The sequence below is a fragment of the Denticeps clupeoides genome, chromosome 14 (genome assembly GCF_900700375.1).
Source record: "Denticeps clupeoides chromosome 14, fDenClu1.1, whole genome shotgun sequence".
NCBI classification, from domain to species: Eukaryota; Metazoa; Chordata; class Actinopteri; order Clupeiformes; family Denticipitidae; genus Denticeps; species Denticeps clupeoides.
Window position 1 is genome coordinate 21,564,642 of NC_041720.1, and position 9,614 is coordinate 21,574,255.

The 9,614-nt window shown below is 48.2% G+C and overlaps 1 non-coding gene and 1 pseudogene across 1 annotated transcript; both read right to left on the reverse strand.

Moving 5' to 3' along the window:
• Positions 1-3,911: 3,911 nt before the first annotated feature.
• LOC114763894 (uncharacterized) lies at positions 3,912-4,029 on the reverse strand (annotated as a pseudogene).
• Positions 4,030-4,175: 146 nt separating this feature from the next.
• LOC114763939 (U2 spliceosomal RNA) lies at positions 4,176-4,372 on the reverse strand. The gene has a single exon (XR_003742427.1). It is a non-coding gene; the product is annotated as a U2 spliceosomal RNA (small nuclear RNA).
• Between the last annotated feature and the right edge of the window lie 5,242 nt (positions 4,373-9,614).

Consider the following 9,614-nt stretch of genomic DNA (forward strand, 5'->3'; position numbering starts at 1 on the left):
CTTAACCACCGACTTTTGAAGATTAAGTGCTGCGCCGGAAGCTCTGCCGAACGCCTGGACCAGGTCCAGCGCCTGACCGAGGAATCGGCTCGAGCATGCAAATATGGTGGTATCGTCCGCATACTGAGCCAGTTTAACCCTTAAACCACCTCTCCCTGGAAGCAGCAGACCATCCACTGTGGGACTGGCACGGATGGCAGCTGCCAGGGGTTCGATGTAAAGAGCATATAAGAGCGGCGAGAGAGGGCAGCCCTGCCTCACCCCGCCAGTCTGGGGGATCCAAAAGCCGAGTGAGCCATTAAGGCACACCCGACTGCCCACCTCCCGGTAGAGGGACTGGATCCACCCTATGAACTTTGCACCGATCCCCATTCTCTCCAACACTTTAAACAGAAAGCAGTGGTCTACATGATCAAACGCCTTCTCTTGGTCTAAACTGACCATTGCGAGGGGAATCTGGCGATCCTCGGCCCATGTGATCGCATCCCGGATCAGGTGTAAATTCCAGAATGCAGATCGTCCAGGGACACCACATGTCTGGTCAACATGGACCAGACTGGTCATAACTTTCTTCAGGCGCTCAGTCAGTATCTTTGCAATGAGCTTTGCATCAACGCAAGCATGGTCAGGGGTCTCCAGTTGGCCAAGTCAGCTTTATCGCCTTTTCACCTGACCTCATACTTTTTGTCAGCTTCCCTTGGCTCAGCACCTCTTCAATAACCATAAATAACTCTGGTCCCACGACATCCCAAAATGAAATATAAAATTCCACTGGGAGTCCATCCAGGCCCGGAGTTTTCCGGCGATTCATGCAATGAATTACCTTGGTGACTTCTTCTAAGGTAATGGGAGCCTCTAGGCTACCCCGGGCATCACTAGGAAGAACCTTCTCTAGCTTGGCCAGGAAACCTGAGCCCCCAACCGGGTCTGTACTCCGTTTGTTAAAAAGGTTTTTATAAAACGAAGTTGCAACCTCTAGCATCTGGGATGTGTCCGTGAGAGACTCCCCATGTTGGTTGCGGAGAGTTTCGAAGCTTTTCTCCGCTTTGGGGTCTCTCACTTTATTGAAGAAAAATGCAGTACATTTTTCATTTTCTTCCAACTTTTGACACCTGGCACGGAACAAGAAGGTTTTGGCCTGCTGCTCATGCAGCTGCCGCAAACAATCCTTGAGTTCCGTGGCCCTGCCGGGATTAAAATTACCCCCATTGTTAAAACGAGAGTACAGTTCCTGCAACTCCTCCTCTAAACGTGTGATACGCCAGCGCTGGGAGGCTCTGCGCTGTTTTGAGTAGTTGATGGTGAGGGTCTTGATTTTACTCTTGACCCCTTCCCACCAATCTATCACAGAGGAGCCAGGATCTCTTTACTTGGTACAAAGCTTAAACTGATCTAAAAACAGCTCCCTGTACTCCTTCTCTTCTAAGAGAGAGATGTTGAATTTCCAGTAGCCAGGACCATGGGCTGGGGCATCGATAGTAATCTTTGCCTCCAGCATCACATGATCCGATGGCCACTGGGGAGACAGGGAGACCGCTTTGAACTGCATGGGGGGTGCTGCTAAAATGTAGTCGATGCGACTACAAGAGCCACGGTTATTGTGCCAGGTCATTCCCAGATCACTAGGGTTGCAAAACTTGAAACCGTCAGTTAGGTTGAAATTACGCACAAACTTAAGAAAATGTGGGATACTGACATCACTTTTCCCTTAGAGGAAGATGTTGAAGTCACCCCCAATGACGAGATGTCTGGATGTTAAACAAAAGGGGACCAACTGCTCTAACAGCTCTATGCGAGAGGTGGATTTTAAGTGGAGCGTAGACGCACAGAACTCTAATGTGCTTCCCCCTCCATGTGGCGTCCACCCCCAACACCCTTCCGGGAAGAACCGTGAAGGGGCTTATACTTTGAAAGGCGTGGTTCCCAAAAAGGATTCCCACGCCTGACGAATGGACGCCACCCACACTCCAGTGAGACTCACCCAAGTTCCAGTTCTGGGTGAATATGGCCACATCTCGCTGGTCCCGGAGGTGAACTTCCTGCAGTAAACATAGGTCAAAGGGAGAGGATGCCAGTTGGTTAAAAACAGCTGTGAGTTTTACGAAATTTTTCAACCCTCTGACGTTCAATGTTAAAATTTTTAACTCGGCCATGGGGGGTTAAAAAATTAAAATGAATAAAATTATTTCTAAAACCATAAAACCCATAAAATAATAAATAAATAAAATTATAAAACCCCAGCCATAAAACCCCCCTTCACCCAACCACCCCACCCGCAAACTCCCTCAGTCTCCGGAGACCCTCATCAATGTAGTCCAGTTGATTTTCCTCCATATCCACTCTGGGCCCTTCTGGGGACTGACTGGACTGGTGGGGAGGGGGTGAAATCCGTACTCCCACTGGCGGCGGCGCGCTGAATGCCAGTGTGGTGTTCGTTTCTCGGCCTTTGCTTCTTGGGGCCCTGGCTGGGGAGAGGGCCCCTTCTGATGTTTCAGCCTCCCTTCTGCTTTGTTTAACTGTTGTGTTGTTCTTCATCTCACCTTTTCTCTTTGGGGGTCTGGTTTCCAGGGTCTCCGGAGCCACAGCCGACCCTGCACCCTTGGTCGTCAGTTTCACCTGAGTCCCCTGTGGCTGAATTTGGACCTCTTCACGGAGGGGGGTCTCAGCCAGCGCGTCCGAGTACAAGGGTTTATATTTGGGGCAAGCCCGGGCCAAATGGTCATCACCGCTGCAGATCTTGCAGCGGCGTGGCCCGGTACAGTCCTTTGCCATGTGGCCTTTGTCCAAACAATTCCTGCACCTTATATTGGTTCAGGCGTCGGCTGTGTGACCCCTCCCCAGGCAAAGTTTGCAGAAGGGAGGCTGCTGGGGATAGAAAAGGTATCCCCTGTTCCCTTCAATGCTAAAATATCCCGGTGGGTGGCACAACCCATCTGGAGCCGAGGGATCAGGGCGTAGTCGGGCCTGAAACTGACGTCTCCCATTCCATATGCCCAACTCGTCCCTGATCTCCCGATGGCCAGGCTGAAGATCGACGTACCGTTGTAAAAAGCCTCTGATGGTCTCTGCAGGGAGGAAGGGGTTGAAGATGTGGACGGTGATCTTCCTATCTGCCCACCAAAGTTGTTCAATTGTGTAGTCTTTCAACCCTTCCTCTTTCTTTTCTTTACAAACCTCCAGTAAAGTGCTGAATCGTCCGTCGGCGAGGACTGTGACATCCACGAAGCGTTGGGGACCGTTTCTTTGGACACAAACAATGTCAGTGGCCTTCAGGCTCAGGACTCCAAAAAGGACTTCCTTAATAAAGGGCACTCTCTCCAGGAAGCCCTGGGGGTCTGCTCCCCTCCACTGGAATCGTAGTGTGTTCTTTAATCTCGTAGTTGGTACTTCGGTGGGGGGGGCTGTCTCCGCTTTGAGACCCCCGGTGGTCCAGAGCCCTGGCCTCGGCCTGGTCGGGAGCGGGTACCTCTGCGTCTGATGTCCTTTCCGTCGAGACATCTGCTGCATCACTTGCTTGTTGTTTCCCGTCCTTTTCTTTGTTCTGGCTGTGCCGGTCCCGCTCCTGAATGGTCCTCACTTCATTGCTTTCCTTCGTCCTCGTCGACTGGACTTTATCTGGAGGTTTTCCACCTGCTCGTCCCGTCGGGTCTTTCATCATCGTCGTCGTCGTCTTCTTACTGGCCTTAACTCCAGAATCCATTGTGATACGGGTGCAGAGCCCTAAAAAGGGATCTGTAAGTGCTTTAGCCTTTGAAAAGGCTTTTGGGTTTAAAAGTGCTAAAAGGTGTTGGGGCTAAAAAAAAGAAAAAAGGCGGGAAAACGTAACAAAGACTAAAAATACCTCTTAACTTACTTTGAAAAAAAGCTGACAAGGCAATGTAAAAAACTTCATTTTGAAAACGTTTCTCAATAGCTGTAACACCTGGTTTTCACAGGCAGTCTCCCATCCAAGTACTAACCAGGCCCAAGCCTTCTTAGCTTCCAAGATCAGACAAGATCGGGCGTTCTTCTGCTGGTATGGCCGTAAGCAACCTCTGCTTGAAAATCTTGGACTTTTAAACAAAAAGGCGCTTGAAAACATATCAAGGAATAAAAAACTTGCCTTTGACTGTCAAAAACATGATGGAGAAAAGGCAACAAGTTGGAGTGGTAAGTTTTTATTTGCAACACAACAGAGAAAGTGCACCGCTCCCAGAGGCACTGCAATACTGGGTCGATGCGTGGAGCGGATGGAGCAAGCTCCTTTGCCGACTCCCTGTTCTAAAAATCCGCTTAATATGTAGTCCCCCGCTGGGGGACGTATCAGATATTAAACTGATAAGAACAGATTTTTTTTTTTTTTATCTCATGATCTCTTTATTCAAAATTCCATCACATGTTAAACAAACGCACACCTTCACAAACCAAAACATTTACATAAATACATCAAACAAGTATCCTTACTAAAATTACAACAAAAACAATTAAGACTCTTGCTTTTTAAGTCTTAAGATTTAAAAGTGCCTTAAGATGTCATTTTAATTTTAAAAACAAGATAAAACCAAATTAAAAAGGAATGAACGCATGGCCTCTTTACATGTATAAAATCTACATACCATATATTGGTATCCAACCAAAGGCAAAGGATCTCTCCTGGCCTATCCCCAGGGTACTACTGTTCTCACTTCAGGGTGTCCTCGCTGTGTGCTGCTTAAAAAAGCCTCCTGAAAACAAAACACTCACCTAAATAAGTTGTGAAAGGGGACCAAAAGGGAGACCCCCTAAACGGTCCATAACCCCACCACCACATCACACAATAGGTTAGATAAATATATAAAACCATACAAGGAAATAAAGGACTTCTCAATGACAACGTTCTCCATGTACAGTGCATATATGTATATATTATTAGTGTATTATTTTTCAGTATAAATAAATAACCACACAACAAAAAAAATAAAAATAAAAAAACACACACACATTATATAAAACACTCACCATTAATAAAACCACACACTTTAAAAATTGTTAAATGCACACAGTTCTAAATCATCATTGCTGTCCATTAAAATGTTCTTTTTATATATTTACCTAATCATCCACACTAACACCCATAAATAATAAACAAACCCACCGTTCCCACACATTAAGGTGAAATAAAATGCAATCTTTTTTACTTTAAATTTTTTACAATGTAACTGCAGCCACTTTTTGCCACCGAGGACAAAAAACGAGACGATGGCCCGGACGCCAAACAAATGACTGCCGGGCCACAAGCCCAGACTGGAACACCACCCCAAAGCAGCCTCCCTGCAGCACAAGCTAGCGACGTCCATCCCAATCCCGAACACACAATCATCCCGAACTTTACCAAAAGCACCCTGGGGAATGAGGTCAATCCATTCATAAAAATTAAAATTATAAAATTATAAAATCCCAGCCATAAAACCCTTTTTCACCCAACCACCCCACCCGCCAACTCCATCAGTCTCCGGAGACCCTCGTCGATATAATCCAATTGTTGCTTTTCTTCCAAATCTCCTCGGGGTCCTTCCTGAGACTGACCGGAAAGGGGTGGAGCAGGTGAAAATCCGACTCCCTCTGGCGGTAAAACACTTGCTGCCGGCATGGTGTTGCTTTCTCGGCCTGTACTTGGCAAGGCCCTGGCTGGGAAAAGGGCCTCTACTGATACTTCAGCCTCCCTTCTGCTTTGCTTAACCGTAAGATTGTTTTTACTTTCCCCTTTTCTTTTAGGGGGCCTGGTTGCCAGGGTCTCTGGAGCCACAGCCGACCCTGTCTCCTTGGTGGGTGGAAAGAGCTGGTTCCCCTGCGGCTGACTCCGAACCTCTTCAAGGAAAGGGGAATCAACTAAAGCATCTGAATACAGAGGTTTATATTTGGGGCAGGCCCGGGCCAGATGATCGTCACCGCCACATATCCTGCAGCGGCGTGGCCCGGTACAGTCTTTGGCCATGTGGCCCTTGTCCAAACAGTTCCTGCACCTCATGTTTGTGCAGGCGTCGGCTGTGTGGCCCCTACCCAAGCAAAGTCTACAGAAGGGAGGCTGCTGTGGATAAAACAGGTATCCTCTGTTCCCCTCGATATTAAAATAGACCAGTGGGTGGCACAACCCGTCTGGAGCCAAGGGATCAGAACGCAGCCGGGCCTGGAACTGGCGTCTCCCATTCCATATTCCCAGCTCGTCCCGCATCTCCCGATGGCCAGGCTGAAGATCGACAAACTGCTGTAGATATTTCCTGACGGTCTCTGCAGGTAGGAAGGGGTTGAAGACGTGGACGGTGATAATCTTCTTATCTGCCCACCAGAGTTGTTCCATTGTGTATTCCTTCAACCCCTCCTCTTTCTTGTCTCTGCATGCCTCCAGCATGGTCGTAAAGCTTCCATCGGCGAGGACAGTCACATCAACGAAGCGCTGGGGACCATTCCTCTGGACACAAACAATGTCACTTGCCTTCAGGCTCAGGACTCCGAACAGGACCTCCCTGATAAATGGAACTCTCTCAGGGAAGCCCTGGGGGTCTGCTCCCCTCCACCGGAACCTCAGCGTGTTCTTCATCCTCGTCACTGGCACTTCGGTGGAGGTGCTGTCTCTGGTTTGAGACCCCCGGTTGTCCGGAGCCCTGGCCTCGGCCTGGTGGGGAGCGGGCACCTCTGCAACAGAATTTTCTTCCTCCATGCCTTCTGCTGCCTCTAAAACTTGCTGCTTAACCTCCTTCTCTTTTCTTAACTGGCTCAGCTGGTCCCGCTCCCGAATGGTCCCCAATTCCTTTTTCCTCGCCGGCTGGGCTTTAGCTGGAGGCATGCTACCTGCTCGTGCCGCCAGGTCTTTCGCCGTCGTCGTCTTCTTCCTGGCCTTGGCTCCAGACTCCATCTTCGGGGGGGGGGGGGTGCAGAGCCCTAAAAAGGGCTCTGTAAGTGCTAAGCCTTTGAAAAGGCTATTGGGTTAAAAAGTGCTGGGGCTAAAAAAAATCAATCTCAGTGGTGCCCCATACACCGCACGACTCCCACCGAGAACTGATAAGAACAGATCATGCTCTTTATTGAAAATTTCATACAAGACAAAAGTATGACACATAAAACAAAACATTGTTAAATTAAAACCTTCATATATAAAACACAATAAAAAAGCAAGTTTTCTAAATTACCAATAAAATTCAATAAAGAGTCTTGCTATAAAGTCTTAAGATTTCTTTTTTTAAAATTAATCTTAAGATACTTTTAAAAACAAGATAAAACCATAATAAAAACCCCATGGCCTCATAAAAATTAAATAAAAAGACGGAATGCACATACCGCAGCTTGGGATCCAATAAAAGGAGGATCCCCCCTGGCCTGTCCCCAGGGTGCTACTGTGCTCGCTTCAGGGTGTCCTCACCGTGTGCTGCCAAAAAAATCTCTTAAAATATAAAACACTACCTAAATCAAAAGTGAATAAGGGACCCACCAAATGGTCCAATTCCCACACCACAAGTTGCACAATAAGTTAAATAAATATATAAATCAATACAAAAAAAAAAACAAGTTAAAGAGCTTAAAATGATGAAATTCTCCATGTACAGTTTTTTTTTTTTTCCACACCAAATTCAAAGTCAAAAAAGTCCACACAGTATGAAACAATCAAAATAGTAAAATCACACATTAAATATATAAATAGGTGCACACGTTTTAAATCATCACATAAGTCCATAGTTATTATTATTATTATTTTTTTTCCTTTATATGTTTACTTAAATAACACATCAAAATAAATTTTTTAAATCAAATGAATACACCAAAAACCCTCACCCTAATCTGAAATAAAAGGCAGTCGCTTTTACTTTTTGAGCTTTTTTTGTGTGTTTTAAAAAAAAAATGCAGCCACTACTCGCTTTGAGGACAAAAGGACAAGATGGTCCGGACGCCACAAAAAATGGCAACTGGACTACGAGCCCAGAAGGGCGTGCCACTTAAGAGCAGCCTCTTCGTAGCCCATGTTGGTGACGTCCTTCTCCATCCTGAAGTCGAGTTCAGCCCGGATTTTACGGAAGACACCCTGGGGAGTGAAGTCCGTCCCCCTCCGGATGAGAGCGGCCCTCGCATCCCAGATGGAAGATTTGGTAATGCTAACGACCTCCCACACCCGAAGGGATGTTGACCCCACCGGTCCCAGCGGCCATCCGTGTAGGATCTTCTCATACGTCAGTACCGTCTGCTGGTCTAGCTTTCTGCACAGGCTGCCAACCAGACGCCAAATTGCTTTGGCATGCCCACAGTCCCACATAACGTGTCATATGGACTCGTCGTTGTTACACTGGGACTGTGGGCACTTGGGGTGCCTGGTCAGTCCATGCCTGTGCAGGACCTCTCTTACTGGCAGCTTGCCGTGGAGGCAACGCCAGTTGAGGTCTTGCAGACGGTGATCTAACTCAGGTGGCTGAATCCTGACCCAAGTGCCTTCCTCAAGCCCCAAAAGGGCTTGAGTACCCCTTGTACTGAGCAGAGTCTTATACAAGACCCTATGCTTCAGCAAGGCTTCACCGAGACCATCTGCCTGGATGGACTTACCCAGGCTAACAGCATACCTGTAGTGGGCAGGCAGCGTCTCGGCCTTGGGAACAGCGTTTGTCCACAATGGGCACAAATGGCGCATCGGGAAACTCAGCCACAGACGTACGAGGTATTGGTGGGGGTGCTCATGAGGAGCAACCAGACGGCGACAAAGCTCAGAGAGGTAGAGGCAATCGAGTTTAAGAGGGATGTCAGGTACATCTCTCCCCCCCTCCTCCTTCCTCAGGTACATTACTTCACGCCTCACATACTCATACTTGCCCCCCCAGATGAAGCTGAAAACATCCTTTGTTAAACCCCGTTTCATAGCACGGGGAAGGGGGTACACCTGTGCAAGGTAGAGCAATGTGGGCAGAATGTCCACCTTTAACACAAGTACCTTTTCGAGGAAGGAGAGGGACCTCCCCTTCCACAACCCCATCTTCCGTCTGGCCTTAGCCAAGCGTTCTTCCCAAATGGCCTGGGCCGCCCCTTCAGACTGGAAAGGATGCCCAAGACTTTAAGAGGACCTTCACATTGGGCTAAGTCCCCGAAAAGGTCCTCCCTGCCCTTCCAGCCACCAAAGTACTTATTCACCGACTTTTGAAGATTAAGTGCTGGGCGGAAGCTCTGCCGAACGCCTGACTGAGGGACCGGCTAGAGCATGCAAACATGGTGGTATCATCCGCATACTGAGCCAGTTTAACCCTTAAACCACCACTCCCTGGAAGCAACAGGCCATCCACTGTGGGGCTGGCACGGATGGCAGCTGCCAGGGGTTCGATGTAAAGAGCATATAAGAGCGGCGAGAGAGGGCAGTCCTGCCTCACCCCGCCAGTCTGGGGGATCCAAGAGCCGAGTGAGCAATTAAGGCACACCCGACTGCCCACCTCCCGGTAGAGGGACTGGATCCACCCTATGAACCTTGCATCGATCCCCATTCTCTCCAACACTTTAAACAGAAAGCAGTGGTCTACACAATCAAATGCCTTCTCTTGGTCTAAACTGACCATTGCGAGGGGGATCTGACGATCCTCCGCCCATGCGATCGCATCCCGGATCAGGTGTAAATTCCAGAATGCAGATAG